Here is a 16985-nt window from a genome sequence, read left to right on the forward strand (position 1 = left end):
GATGTTTTTGTTGAATTGCAACTGATTGATTAGAATTGTTGGAAAATAGGAATTACTGATGAAACTTGGTGTTGATGTTGACGAGGTTGGGAACTCTTCCTGAGATAAGGCCTCATATGTCTCCCTACTGACACTAAGTTAGTCTCTCCTTCCTTCCTCTTGGAGAAATTCCTACCCTATTTCTTTCTAGACGATGCTTCTTCCTTAGATAAACGTCCTCCAAGGACTTCTTCCTTTAGCCTCATCCCCATGTTTACCATTTCGGTAAAATCATTATGGGAACTCGCAATCATACGTTCGTAATAATATGAACTCAACATCTTCAGGAAGATCTTCGTCATTTCCTTCTCTTCCAAGGGTGGACTAATCTGGGAAGTCAACTCTTTCCATCTTTGAGCATACTCTTTGAATGTCTCCTTATCCTTTTGAGACAATGACCTCAACTGGTCTCTATCGGGCGCCATATCCATGTTGTACTTATACTGCTTGACGAAGGCCTTTCCCAAGTCATTGAAAGTATGGATGCTTGCATTTTCCAAACCCATATACCATATCAAAGCAGCTCCAGTCAAATTGTCTTGGAAATAGTGAATCAGCAACTGATCATTATCAGTCTGAGTAGACATTTTTATGGCATACATAACAAGATAGCTCAACGGATAAGTATTCCCTTTATACTTTTCAAAGTCGGGGACCTTGAACTTCCTCGGGATTTTAACATTGGGGACCAGGCAAAGTTCGGCATCGCTCTTCCCAAACAAATCTTTTCCTCTCAAAGTCTTCAACTCTTTACGTAGCTCGAGGAATTGATCTTTCATCTTATCCATCTTCTCATACACATCTGGACCTACAGACGACTCAGAATGGTAGATAGTGTCCTTAACACGAGACAAAGTGTGAACAATAGGAGGCGACACTGACATGACCGGGCTAGATGTCGGCAGAGAAAAAAATATGGGCGCATACCCTTCTGGCATAAAGTTTGATGGCATCCACCAAGGGAGTCCATCATGCATAGAAGGACCGGATTGACTGGCAGCAGCAACGGGGACAATTGAGGTAGCAACCTCAAAAATGACACTCCTCTTGGAAGGAGTTGCAGGAGTTGGTGAGGACTGATTTTGTGCAACAATGATAGATTCCATCAGAGCCATTAATCTGGAGATCTCGTCCTTCAACTCTCAGTTCTCTTGATCTAGATGATCCATGCTCCTTGATTGATTAACACGAGTGTTATAGTGTTGAGTCAGCTTGGCTGATGCACAGAAGAAGAACTGATAAAACATCTGGCGGAAGAAAAACCTGTTATGCAAATGATGCATGAAATGCAATGTTTTTTATTGTTTTTAATTTCAAGGAACATATGAAGTCCTATTTGCGAATATATTATAATAATAACAATAATTTGATTGACCATAAAAATCTCTTTTTATTCATTAAATTTGGAAGGATTACACTGAGTACAATTTCAGAGACCAAAGCACAAATACAAAAGAAAAGGAAACTAATCATCCTAAGGATCCCTTAGCAACTATATCAGATGATCTGGTTGTGGGTGCGTACTTCCTTCATATGCGTCAAATCTCAGACTCAAAGGATTTCTTCATATGAGCCTTCTCAAGAACTAGCTGATCAACAATCTTCTTCCAAGCACCGGAAGGCTGAGGAATACCAGATGAAGATGGACCCTCTGGCTCTCTCCGCCTCTTCACTGCTTGGTCTTCAAGAATCTCAATAAGCTCATCCTTGTCTTTCGACTCAAGCTGTAACTCTTCATGCTTTCAGCTCAAAGCATGGAACCGTTCTTCCCACATATATTTCTCTTGCTTCATCTTGGTGAGTACGTCTTCCAAATCCTCTATATCTTGGTTAGGGAGAGTTGATGGCTCGACCATAACCAAAGACATAGGCCTTTCACAAGCATACGACATCTTCAGCTCTAAAGATCTCTTCTTTACCCAAATAGTGTAAGCTTCCAAAGCTACACAGTTGCACGGACCAAGCTCGAATCTTCCTTTCCTATGCACGTTATGCCACGCATGTATTATCCTTTGCTTCAAATGTTGGGGATATTTACCCTCTTGATAGGAAATACCTTCTAACTGAGTGTTATTAGGTTTATCTCTCAAGGGGAACCCAAGTTGATGACGAGCCAAAGCATGGTTGTAGTTGATTCCTCCTTGTGTACCAATGAGAGGCACATTATAGAATTCACCACAACTATCAATAATGTCCAAGCTACTCAATGCAGAATCATACCAAACAATATCATCATTAGTGAGAGACATAAGTCATTGAGACCACCGTAGACATTGCTTGTTCTCCAAGAAAGCAGGCGTCTGAGGCAAGTCCTAAATAAACGAATTATACATAAGGGGAACACATCACACAATAGTCCCACCACCTTTAGAATTCCTCAAATGCAAAGAGAAATACATGTCACCCAACAGAGTAGGAACATGATTCCCAATCAAGAAGGTTCTAATAGCGTTAACATAAAAAAACATCAATGTTCGAGAACAAGGCTAAACCATAGATGAGCAATACAAAGATGGCTTCAAAAGCGTCCATACTACCGGCTTGAGCAAAAACAGTAGCTTTAACAATGAGGAACTCAGAAGTCAACCCAAAAATACCTCCTTTCTTCACTAAATGAGCATCAATCTCAGATTTCTTCAAATGAAGAGCCTCAGCTATGATATGAGATCTGGGAATCTCCTCCAATCCACTAAAAGGTACTTTGTCAAATACGGGTATTCCCAAAAGATTGGCATACTCCTCTAACGTAGGCACAAGTTGACAATCAGGGAAAATGAAGCACCGGTAGAGAGGATCATAAAACTGAACCAAGACATTTAGAAGTCCTTCAACCACACCCACAGACAACACAGACAAAAGCTTCCCATGTCATTGCTTGAAGTCCAAGGGGTCTAATACAAAGGATGACAACTTCCTTAACTCTTTCAAATCAGGACATCTGAAACTGTACTTCTTAGTGTTCCTTCGTCCACAATCCATGGTCTGAAAATATTTGCAAACAAGACCTTAGTTCCTTGAAATTTATTTTTCTATGATGAATGTTATGATGTGCATGTATGCATGAATGCAACAATCACAAAAAAAGGATTACATACAAGGCAACCACAAACAAAGGTCAAGGGATGGATCAAATCATCATCAAGATCAATCACCCATTATGGTGGATTATGGTTTTTCACCTTATCAACACCCAAGTTCCATTGATATTGATCAAACTTGATCAGATCAACCGAGAATCAAAGGGTTTATTGTGAGTCACGGTCATGGAATCAGGTTAAGAACCATCCCAAAGGAGTGTACTAAGGATAAAACATTTAGATCATGTTCTAAAAGAGTTCCTTGAGTCTTAATCCCATCTATCAGATATTACAGGTTAGGATGATTGACTCATCAACCCAAAATATTCTCAAGAGAAACTCGTCTCAGTGTAGTATCGCGTAACAACTGTTATCAGGTCTACACCTGAACAGTCTCCGCACTACGTCCTAAATAGGACAAGTTGGGTTAAACGTTCTACGGTCCTCAGCTTCTCAGACCCCAAATCAGAGAAAGTAATTCCTAACCACAAATAACTTGTGTGACATTGGTAACTCCAAAAGGGTCTCCACTGAGTAGATGGTTCTCAAGCCAACTTTTTAAGGACTACTCCACACAAGTTGAACATGACTATACCATCCTCCTATCTTAGTTTCACTCAAGTTCGGGTTAGAACTTATCTCACCACTCAGAGATCACCAAGCACAACAGACAAATTATATCACACAAACAAATATACAAACATCAAATATACAAATATACAAATATATAGACATACAAAAAAAGTTGGCTAGACCCACTAAGGACTACTCCCTAGCAGAGTCACCACTTAATTTATGTAGCGGTAAATTCATGACCATCAAGCTATTGATAAGCTTAACATCAATAAAACCAGAGTCGACATCGCGCTTTTATTGTTTCCAAAGGAAAAGGGAAAATTATGAACAAAACCCAGAGATAAGCAGTTTTCAAATCAAAACTAATGAAATGCCAGAGATTACAGGTAAGGGGGTTGGTTACACAGAGGGAAGTTGTTAGCACCCAAAGTGTCCTAGATACTCCTAGGGAGCCCTTTTTTATGTGTGCATGTGTCTTTGGTAAAAATGATATTTGAGAAAAAATAGAGTATAGGGATGAGAAAAGAATTTATTGATTATATTTTTGTGTTTGACAAGACCTTCGAACTTGTGTTTACGTACCAACATAAAAATGAGAGATCAAAACCTCGTAGTTCGTGGTAAAATATCCAAATGAGTTGGTGAATTGCTTTTAATAAGAGTTTAATAAGAAAAGGCACAAAGGGCCAAAAATTTGAATGGGGTTATTAGTTCTTTTTTTCTTTTGAAATTTAAGTCAATATGGTTAAGCTTATTTACAAGTTTTATTTTGAAAAAAATTGAAAATTCAATGGCATAAATCCAAAGTTTCTAATCATTAAAACAAAATCTAAGTTTGAAACCATAAGTACAGAATTTTTTTGAAAAGAGGGAGAGATTTTTAAATTTAAGAAGTGGGAGGAGATGAAGAGATTACCCTAAGCAAAAATTTAAAAGTTAAGAGTTGAAAAGATCTGACCGATGAGATGTAATCAAAGAGACAAAAATGTCATATAGAAACCCACTTTCCGTTTGGACTTTGAATCAAACAATAATCAATGAGTAATTAGAAATACCCAAACATTATTAAGATCAAGGCATCAAATAAAGATAGCCACATCTAAGCAAGCAATCCCAGAAGCTAGCCGTCCTCTTTGTCTTATCATATATCAGATGAAATATTCCTTGATCAGCTCACAGCAAAGCATCAAACACAAGAGTAAAATAACAATTAGCACAAAGACAGAGTAGCAGATGAATTCAAACCAGATCCAAGACTTGCATCAGATGAAGGCTCATTTCATAATAAATTGGTCTAAAAAATGTTGGCATTGCCCAAGTCCTTTTTGCACAGGGAATGTTTCCTAGTTCTAAGTCCAAGAGTTCAGATCAAGATCAATAGTCCACAAGACATTTTTTAGGGTTTTTATTGTTATTGAGTATTATAAGGTCCTAAGACTACAAACAAAACCAAAATCCACAACCAATATATACAAGCATAGAATATGGCTCAAATGAGCAAAGTGAAAATGACATAAACATAAACAAGTTAAATAGAATGTAAATGGCAGTGAATGATAAATGACTGAAATTTAAATTGCATAAAGTAAACGACTTGAAAGTAAAGCAATATTAACAAGGGTTAGTCAAATGTTAGTCAAAAGTTAGTCAAGTGTTAGTGGTATTTTTTTAATTGATTAAGTCATTCTTTGGAGAACACTCAATTATCCATTCACAAGTATGAATCCTTAAACCAATACATCTTCCATGAGAAGGGCTCCAACTTGGATAATTTGGCAAGTATGCCACTAGCTCTCATGAAGAATGGGAGACTCACAATATCCCTTACTAGAATGTTATGCCTTTAGGGTCAAATTTAGCTATATGTTAAGAAATTGTAATTGGACTTATGTAGAAGTCACAACTATTTGAGGTCGGGCAATAAAAATTTAGGTGTTAATGCATGTTAGAGATTTGGTATGAAGAACCAAACTCCTACAACATACCACACACTAAAAGAAAAGATCAAGAGGGAGGGACCTATCTCAGTCGTACTTGTATTGGTTCATCTGACACAAGGTCAGTGATGAACCAATTAGCCTTAAGACATTAGAGATTTCAATGGTAAAAATGAGGTAATAGGAAATAATAGGGATGAAGAGGAAGAGGGAGGGGAAGATAGAAACACAAATTGACCAAGGGAGGTTTTTCATTAAAATCAAAACCATCCATTCATTTTGGGAGATGAAATGTACATTTCATCAATCCCCTAAATCCAATGGATTTGATCCAACAAATGTCAAATCAACCTTGACCAAAGCCCAAACAGAAAGTCAAACATCATAAGACCATAAAAATGGCTCAACATATTTTTAAACAATTAATCAATTAAAAATCCAATTAAAAGTGAATTAAAATACATTTTAATTTGGTCAAAACCTGAAATCTCTTCAAAACACCAAATAAATGGCCAAGAGATTTATCCTATGTCAAACAAGGTCAAAGGACTTTAGACAAAAAAATTCATAATTTTTGAAAAGTCAGAAGTAATTTTAAACAATAAACAAATATGCATAAAAACATTTAATTCGTGAAAAATAAAAAAGTTAATCCAAAAAATAATTTTAATTAGGAATATGAAAGAGAAAAATATTTGAAGATTTTTGGTGAAAGTCCCATATTTTTTGGAATAAAAATGAAATTAATATGAATTAAACAAAATAAAAGGATTAAACAGAAAATCAGAAATTAAAATAAAATAAGAGAAAACAAGGGCCATCAGATCTCCCTCGTGAATTGATGTGGAAGATTTGATGGCCACACATGCGCGTTCCATGGTGATCATCAGTCGACGTGTTGTACGCGTGGTAATTCAAACCAAAGGTTCATATTGGAACATCCAAACATGATCAGATGGCCAGGAGGTGTGCCAACACACCACCGGAGCTAGGGCTCTGGTCATCTTCTCCGTTGACCTCCACCAGACTGGTCCAACATCATCTCAATGGAAAACGAAAAACAAGGACACTACTTCAAAGAGAAAATGCTCAAGATCACGAATTTGGCCTCAATTCTCTCCAATTTCAGGTATATAAAAAGATACAGGGATTTGAATTTTGAGGATCATGAATTGAGTTGCTTCGATTTAACCTCAAAGCAACTCAATCGTGTCGCCTACATTGGTAGGACTTCAGCCAACCAAAAATCACAAATAATGGTGAAGAATTGAGAGAGAATCGAAGAGATGAAAATTCTGGAAAATCACCTTCGAGTGAGCTTGAAACTTGCTTGATCTTGCTCCCAATTGGCCTTGGCTTGACTTCAGAATCTTGCAAAAGTTGAATTGGATCAAGGAAAGGCAAGGATTCTTGGAGTTTCAATGTCAAAACAAAAGGAGATATGAAACTCGATTTTGTAGCGGTAAATTCATGACCATTAAGCTATGGATAAACTTAACTTCAATAAAACCAGAGTCGTCACCGCGCTTTTATTGTTTCCAAAGAAAAACGGAAAAGTATGAATAAAACCCAAAGATAAGAAGTTTTCAAATCAAAACTAATAAAATGCCAGAGATTATAGGTAAGGGGGTTGGTTACACAGAGGGAAGGTGTTAACACCCAAAGTGTCCTAGGTACTCCTAGGGAGCCCTTTTTTATGTGTGTATGTGTTTTTGGTATAAAAGATGTTTGCAACAAATAGAGTGTGGGATGAGAAAAGAATTCATTGATTATATTTTTGTGTTTAACAAGACCTTCGGACTTGTGCCTACGTCCCAACATAAAAATGAGGGATCAAAACCTCGTAGTTTATGGTATAAATTTCAAAATGAGTGGGTTGTTTTTAATCAAAATTTAAGTTTAAAAGAGGCACAAAGGTCCCAAAGGCTTGAATGAGTATTAATTCTTTTTATCTTTTGAAATTTTAAGTCAATATGATTAGATTCATTTACAAGTTTGATTTAAGAAAAGAGTTTAAATATGCAATGGCCTAAGGCCAAAGTTGCTAATTTGCAATAAAGTCTAAGTTTTAAAATCACAAGCAAAGAAAGTTTTTGATAAGGGGAAGACATTTTGAAATTTAATAAGTGGGAGGATATGAAGAGACTAGTCCTAAGCAGAAAATTAAAAGTTAAGAGTTGAAAAGATCTGACCAATGGGATGTAATTCAACAGACAATAATGTCATATAGAAAACCCGCTTTCCCTTTGGACTCATAATCAGCAAGTAATTAGCAATATGAAGAGCAAGGCATCAAATAAAGATAGCCACATCCAAGCAAAAAACTCCATAGCTAACAGGCTTGTTTGTCTTCGCATGTATCAGATGAAAGCTCAAATCACAATAACTTGGTCTCAGAAATGTTGGCATTGGCCAAGTACCTTTTGCATATGAAATGTTGCCTAATTCTAAGTCCAAAAGCTCAGATCAAACCCAACAGTCCATACAAACATTTTTTAGGGTTTTTGTTGTTTATTAAGTATTTTAAGGTCCTAAGACCACAAACACAAACAAAATACACAAATAAATATATACAATCACAATATATGGCTCAAATGAGCAAAGTGAAAATGACATAAACATAAAAAAACTAAATGCTATGTAAATGAAAAATGAATGGTAAATGACTTGAATTTAAATTTCATAAAGTAAATGACTTGAAAATAAAAGCAATATTAATACAAGTTAGTCAAATGTTAGTTGGTTAGATGTTAGTGATGTTTTGCTTTTCAATTGATTCAGTCATTCATTGGAGAACACTCAACCATATATTCACAAGCATGGATCCTTGAACCAAGACGTCTTCCAAAGGAAGGAAAAAATCCAAGTTTCCACATAATACCATGCAAGGTGGGAGACTTACAATCTCACTTACTAGAATGCTATGCCTTTAGGGTCAAATTTAGCTCTATGTTAAGCAATCATAATTGGACTTATGTAGAAGTCGCAACTATCTGAGGTCGGGCAGTAAAAATTTAGGTGTTAATGCATGTTATAGATTTGGTATAAGGGACCAAACTCCTAAAACATACCATACACTAAAAGAAAAGATCAAAAGGATGGACCTATCTCATCCATACTTGTATTTGTTCATCTAACACAAGGTTATTGATGAACCAATTAGCCTTAGGATGTTGAGATTTCATTGATCAATGAAACGGATGGGAAATAATAGGATTGAAGATTAAGAGGGATGGGAGATGAGAGAAACACAAATTAGTCATGGGAGGAATTTTATCAAATTAAAATCATATATTCATTTTGGGAGATGAAATGTACATTTCATCAATCCCCTAAATCCAATGATTTTAACTCAACCAAAGTCAAATCAAACTTGACCAAAGCCCAAACACATAGTCAAACATCACAAGTCAATAAAAAGGGCTCAACATAATTTCTATACAATTAATCAATTAAAAATCAAATATAAAATGCATTTAAATTAAATTTAGTTTGGTCAAAACCTAAAACCTCTTCAAAACACCAAATAAATGGCCAAGAGATTTATCCTAGGTCAAACAAGGTCAAAGGACCTTAAACGAAAAATTTCATGATTTTTGAAAAGTCAGAAGTATTTTTAAACAATTAAAAATATGCATAAAAACAATTAATTCATGAAAAATATCAAAATTAATCCAAAAAATAATTTTAATTGAGAAAATGAAAGAGGAAACCAATTGAGTTGAAAAGGGTACCGAATTTCTGGAGTTTGAACTTCTAAACAGAAGATGAAGTTCATGCTCGATTTCAAAAAAAATCTTTAGAAATTCTATGCAATGAAGGGTATGGATTGGTCTGGCAAAGCTTAGGCAAGGTGTTGATGAAATTATGATCACAATGCTTCTCTATTTATAGCCAATGCATATGCTGTTTACACACTTCCATTCAAAAGTTCAAAAATAGAAAGTTCCTTCATGAGCTAGCATGGGCATGTACAAACCCAAAATAATGATTGGAAAAGGTCCAAAAGTGTCCCCTTGGACTCTTTAGAAAGGTGAGATCAAGGGGAACAACTTTCATGTTGAACACTTTTTTCATTTGAAGCTTGGATCATGATGAATTTTTAGGTGGAATTTTGGGAATTAAAACATATTTGAAAATTTTCTAAGTCACAAGTCAAATTTTCACTTCTTCCACCTTGAATAACTTTTGTTATGGACTTCAAATGAAAGCAGTTCCTTCATAAACGTTGTAGCTCTTTAAAACCTATTAAATTTGGCCATAAATTTGACCTCATTTGGATTTGGCATGAAGGAGTTATGCATTTTAGAAGTTGAGGAAAATCACTTGTTCAATGGTAATGGTCCAAAGTGACCTATAACGTTTCCTCTTGGCACATGCATTTGCAAGTTGAACTTGAACTTACTCCGATCATCAAAGTTCAATTAGAAATATTAGTTTGATCATGGAATTTGAATGACTTTCATCTCATAAGAATTGAGCAAATTATGGTCTTGGGAAGTTGACCTCCAAACTAGGGTTCAGACAAAATGACATATAATCTTTCACCTTAAAAAATGACTTTAAAAGCCAAACTAGATCTTGACTTTAACATGAAAGTTGTCTGGCATGTAATTTTTAGTAACTTTGCGCTTGGAATCATTTTCATATGACAAATATTGTAGGAGATAGGGTATAGGGAACCCTAGTTTTGCCTAGTTGACTTTCTCTGGTCAACCACCATGAACCAACTTGCTAGCTTTGATATTATCTTGACTTTTGGCACTCATGGAGGATCATATATGCATAATATTATGTAATATGAAGTATACCTTGAAATATTTGATCAATTGTTGAAGAAACTTGTTAAGGAAGTCACACAAGATACCCATATGAACAAGGGTTTCCAAGGCAAACAATCTCCAAACTCTTGATGAATTCTTGATCAAAATGACATGTGGAGACCATAGGGACCCATACATGATGCCTAGAGCCAATGTGAACCATTTCTTTATCTAAATCCTTGCATTGAGGATCTTAAATCCTTGATGTGAGCTTGATGGAGCATAGGTGAGCATACACACTTCCTACAGAAGCAACAAACTATACATTGACATATTTTTGGTATTTGGGTTAGTAAATAATGAAAAAAAAAGTATGATACAATCAAAAGTGCTTGGTGATCTATCCCAATGCAAACCCAATGAATAAGGGGTAAGGAGGATGCCAAGGCGTGATCCCAAAGCTAATGCATATGATGAGATTGCATGAGGGATCTTAGGGGAAAATTGGGGTCTTACAGCTGCCCCTATTTAAGGAAATTCTAACTGAGGAGGTGAAGGTTAAAATCTTCATGTCGACTCCGTAGAATGGACTTAAATAACAACATATAGAAACAAATTTTGGTCCCTAATAGACCTCGTGATGCATATGACATCAATGTTAAAAAGAATCTATGTGGGGAAAATATTTCCACAAAGGAAGAGAATCCGGAGAGACTGAAAGTCCATAGGAGTATAATGCATTCCATAAGGAACACTCACTGGGGAGACAGAGACTCTGGGGATAAAACGTTATGCGTAGGCCAGACTACGACTTAAAACAAATGAATACACGATGAAATTCCATGAAAACAAATCAATGGAAGGACTTGGTCGGGGATAAAGAAGAATCTGCGGGGGAAACGGGTAGATCAGAACAAAGCTGAAATACCTGAATCAAACTCAATTGGGGAAGAATGAACTTCGACATAGGAGTATCAGAAATATATTATCTATTACCGATTACTAGGTAGGAAGATAACATACTCTAATAGAGAGGCATCCATTACCGGTTAGGGTAAACATATCAAGGATGACTCACTGAGGGAAGGGAGGTATGTTTGTCACCGGTTACTGGGTAAGACCAACCTGCTGGGGAAAACATCAAATAGGATTTACAACTACCGGTTATTGGGCAGAAGACCAAAGAGAGAATATTCGTCACTGGTTAAAGTGAACATATCAAGGATAGACTCAAGGGGAAGAATACCCGTCATCGGCTAAGATGAACATATCAAGGATAGACTTCCGGGGAAAAGTAGGAATTATATCTATCAACTACTCGATAGAATATCGGAGAGAGAATATCTGTCACCGGTTAGGATGAACATATCAAGGATAAACTTGAAGGGGAAAATATGATTTAAAACTACCTTTTATTGGGAAGAAGACCAAAGAGAGGAGAAAACCCGTCATCGGTTAGGATGAACATATCAAGGATTAACCCTCTGGAGAATGAAATAGGGATTACAATTACCTTTTTATTGTGTAGAAAACCGCGAACAGGAGAAAACCCGTCATCGGTTAAGATGAACATATCAAGGATTAACTCTCTGAGGAAACGTAAAACGAATCCTTTGGGGAAAAATTAAGAGGAAGTAGATTACTTTTACGGGGTATTGGGTAAAAGTAAGGTACTCGCAAACTGAAAATAATATTACCAGTTACTGGGTAATAGACTTTCGGGGGGGCCAAAAGCATCTATCTAGGTAAGAGCTAGAAAGAAACGACCAAACAAATACTCGACCCGATGAGGATATAACTCAGGGGGAGTGGTTCCATCCAGATAATCAATTGGGGAGGAAGCTAAAACAATAATCATCCATTAGGCAATAACTCAGTGGGGAATGAGAAAGGTTAAATTCTTTTTTTGCTTAAGGGGCTGACACTCTATGATTGAGGGAAGACAGACATACCAAATTTGCACGGAGAAACAATACCACCATAGCGGAGGATTAGAAAATAAGGAATCAGATGCAATAGCATGCATGATGTGAAGAAGAATTGCCATCCAAGGCGCAACGGAATTTAAAAATTTCTCCATTTAGTGATCCTTACGAATGGGCATGATCAGTGATAGAATCGTTACCTCTTGTGGCGATTCAAACCTTTGGTGCAGATCTATGATAATGATCAAAACCTTTGATACAGATCCACGGGGCGATCACGAATGTTGAACGATGACAACGTCTCTACTCAGTCCACACGAACGGATTCCTGCAATCGCAGTGCTAGCTGTTATGAATGAAGGCTTTGAGTGAGAGAAAGAGGGAAACAAAATTCCAAGTCTCTACTTGAATTTCAGTCTGAGTGGAGTGGAGTGACAATGCTTCTACCCAAGGGGTTCTATATATAGAACCACTTGTGTGGGCTTCAAGCGAAAAAGCCCACTTAAGTGTATTTTGGCCCATATCTTATAATATGCCCAAAATCACTTAAGTATTTGGTACCTTACCATATTTCATCTCCCACTTAAGTGCACCGTACCTTACGGTGTTCCTTAGTTACTCTATCTCTCATCAATCCGTCCTTTGTGTGTGACCCTATAGGTTTTCGCGACGTTGGCAATTATATTAAATCACGCATTTAACATAATAAACAGTGAGCGTTATCTAGCAACACATCACTGCTACCCAAGTCACGAAAATGTCATGTGATCTGACAAAACCTCCTATGATAATAATTATGTGTATAATTACCCCTTTGCCCTTATGTCTATATTGAACACAAGGTATAGACCGTGTCACCCTTGTCCAGTTCAATATTGGGCCCATAGACATTTATCCTGTTACGCAGGATTGACAAATTCCATCTAGGACACTCATGTCCCTCAACATGCTTCGTGGAGTACCCATCAACTGTCTTTATGGTTATCCAGTTACGGACAACGTTGGATCAACAATAAAGCGCTCGACTCTACATCTAGGATCCATAGTGGTTTCAGGTCGAAGAGTGGTATACACTATTATCACCATGAGAATAACTTATGACACTTTGCATAACTTTTTATATAGTATTCTCATAGCGGGTCAATCCGGTATAAATATTACTCCTGATATTCATACCTATGTTTAAGACTTGATAACTCTTTATCCATGATCCATGAGATGTGATCATCAGTCTACAAACATAATAGTCTTAATGCTTTAATGTTATCCCACTTCACATTAAAGCTCGACTACGGATACTTTAAGAACAGTGCCCTTATGTTTAATGTGTTCTCATGATTAAGTCACACTTAATACATTAAACGGACTATCTATTCTAGGGACTTTATTAATCAACCATAATAAAGAAAATGCCTTTTATTATTAATAAATAATTCAATACAAGTACCAAAAGTATTGGCCTCTAGGGCTTACACCAACATGATGAAATATGCATAAAAACATTTAATTCGTGAAAAATAAAAAAGTTAATCCAAAAAATAATTTTAATTAGGAATATGAAAGAAAAAAATATTTGAAGATTTTTGGTGAAAGTCCCATATTTTTTGGAATAAAAATGAAATTAATATGAATTAAACAAAATAAAAGGATTAAACATAAAATCAGAAATTAAAATAAAATAAGAGAAAACAAGGGCCATCAGATCTCCCTCGTGAATTAATGTGGAAGATTTGATGGCCACACATGTGCGTTCCATGATGATCATCAGTCGACGTGTTGTACGCGTGGTAATTCAAACCAAAGGTTCATATTGGAACATCCAAACATGATCAGATGGCCAGGAGGTGTGCCAACACACCACCGGAGCTAGGGCTCTGGTCATCTTCTCCGTTGACCTCCACCAGACTGGTCCAACTTCATCTCAATGGAAAACGAATAACAAGGACACTACTTCAAAGAGAAAATGCTCAAGATCACGAATCTGGCCTCAATTCTCTCCAATTTCAGGCATATAAAAAGATACAGGGATTTGAATTTTGAGGATCATGAATTGAGTTGCTTCGATTTAGCCTCAAAGCAACTCAATCGTGTCGCCTATATTGGTAGGACTTCAGCCAACCAAAAATCACAAATAATGGTGAAGAATTGAGAGAGAATTGGAGAGATGAAAATTCTGGAAAATCACCTTCAGTGAGCTTGAAACTTGCTTGGAGCATAGGTGAGCATACACACTTCCTACAGAAGCAACAAACTATACATTGACATATTTTTGGTACTTGGGTTAGTAAATAATGGAAAAAAAAGTATGATACAATCAAAAGTGCTTGGTGATCTATCCCAATGCAAACCCAATGAATAAGGGGTAAGGAGGATGCCAAGGCGTGATCCCAAAGCTAATGTATATGATGAGATTGCATGAGGATCTTAGGGGAAAATTGGGGTCTTACAGCTGCCCCTATTTAAGGAAATTCTAACTGAGGAGGTGAAGGTTAAAATCTTCGTCGACTCAGTAGAACAGACTTAAATAACAACATATAGAAACAAATTTTGGTCCCTAAGAGACCTCATGATGCATATGACATCAATATTAAAAAGAATCTATGTGGGGAAAATATTTCCACAAAGGAAGAGAATCCGGAGAGACTGAAAGTCCATAGGAGTATAATGCATTCCATAAGGAACACTCACTGGGGAGACAGAGACTCTGGGGATAAAACGTTATGCGTAGGCCAGACTACGACTTAAAACAAATGAATACACGATGAAATTCCATGAAAACAAATCAATGGAAGGACTTGGTCGGGGATAAAGAAGAATCTGCGGGGGAAACGGGTAGATCAGAACAAAGCTGAAATACCTGAATCAAACTCAATTGGGGAAGAATGAACTTCGACATAGGAGTATCAGAAATATATTATCTATTACCGATTACTAGGTAGGAAGATAACATACTCTAACAGAGAGGCATCCATTACCGGTTAGGGTAAACATATCAAGGATGACTCACTGAGGGAAGGGAGGTATGTTTGTCACCGGTTACTGGGTAAGACCAACCTGCTGGGGAAAACATCAAATAGGATTTACAACTACCGGTTATTGGGCAGAAGACCAAAGAGAGAATATTCGTCACTGGTTAAAGTGAACATATCAAGGATAGACTCAAGGGGAAGAATACCCGTCATCGGCTAAGATGAACATATCAAGGATAGACTTCCGGGGAAAAGTAGGAATTATATCTATCAACTACTCGATAGAATACCGGAGAGAGAATATCTGTCAACGGTTAGGATGAACATATCAAGGATAAACTTGAAGGGGAAAATAGGATTTAAAACTACCTTTTATTGGGAAGAAGACCAAAGAGAGGAGAAAACCCGTCATCGGTTAGGATGAACATATCAAGGATTAACCCTCTGGAGAATGAAATAGGGATTACAATTACCTTTTTATTGTGTAGAAAACCACGAAGAGGAGAAAACCCGTCATCGGTTAAGATGAACATATCAAGGATTAACTCTCTGAGGAAACGTAAAATGAATCCTTTGGGGAAAAATTAAGAGGAAGTAGATTACTTTTACGGGGTATTCGCTAAAAGTAAGGTACTCGCAAACTGAAAATAATATTACTAGTTACTGGGTAATAGACTTTCGGGGGGGCCAAAAGCATCTATCTAGGTAAGAGCTAGAAAGAAATGACCAAACAAATACTCGACCCGATGAGGATATAACTCAGGGGGCATGGTTCCATCCAGATAATCAACTAGGGAGGAAGCTAAAACAATAATCATCCATTAGGCAATAACTCAGTGGGGAATAAGAAAGGTTAAATTCTTTTTTTGCTAAAGGGGCTGACACTCTATGATTGAGGGAAGACAGACATACCAAATTTGCACGGAGAAACAATATCACCATAGCAGAGGATTAGAAAATAAGGAATCAGATGCAATAGCATGCATGATGAAATATCTAATGTATGAATGTATATGTATATATGATTGATGACTATGCTGGCAAAACAATTACAAAGGATACAAATGTCACTGATCTGAATCATCGCTACAACACTCGGCTAATCTCGCCAGGATGGAAGCATTGACTGGAGAAAAAAACTGGGGATGAATATAAACCATCCATCTCTGGATATCTCAAACTCTGCTGAGGAAGGAGAAAAGATATGCTGAGGAGCTGAATCATCAACTCTACAGGGAATTTAAGATCAACATCATACCAAATGGGAGACAACCTTGCAAAGGACCAAAAAATACTGCTCAAGAATCAGTGCTGGCAGGGATCAGGAGTGAACTCCGCTGGGGGACTTGCGAGAAACAAAACTCTGTTCCAAATGTATGTAAACCGTTGAGAATATACGCCTACGACTCAGATGGGGAGCCTGTTGTAGCAACTCAAATTTGCCCTCCTCATTCATGCATTCATTTTTTAGGTCATTTAACATTCCATATTGCATTCCATCTTGTCCATCAGAACTAGCATCAAGAGAATCCTTTGTGCAAAAGAGGAAGTCTATCCTTGAGATGAAGACCATATGATTATTCTAAAGATCTTATATGATCTAGGGTTTCATTTCTGAGCCATTTCCCCAAGTGGTGGAGGTTCAAGCTGATCAGGGCATGTCAAGGTCATCTGAGGACCAAAAAGTCAACTGTGCAGT

The sequence above is a fragment of the Lathyrus oleraceus genome, chromosome 2 (genome assembly GCF_024323335.1).
Source record: "Lathyrus oleraceus cultivar Zhongwan6 chromosome 2, CAAS_Psat_ZW6_1.0, whole genome shotgun sequence".
NCBI lineage: Eukaryota > Viridiplantae > Streptophyta > Magnoliopsida > Fabales > Fabaceae > Lathyrus > Lathyrus oleraceus.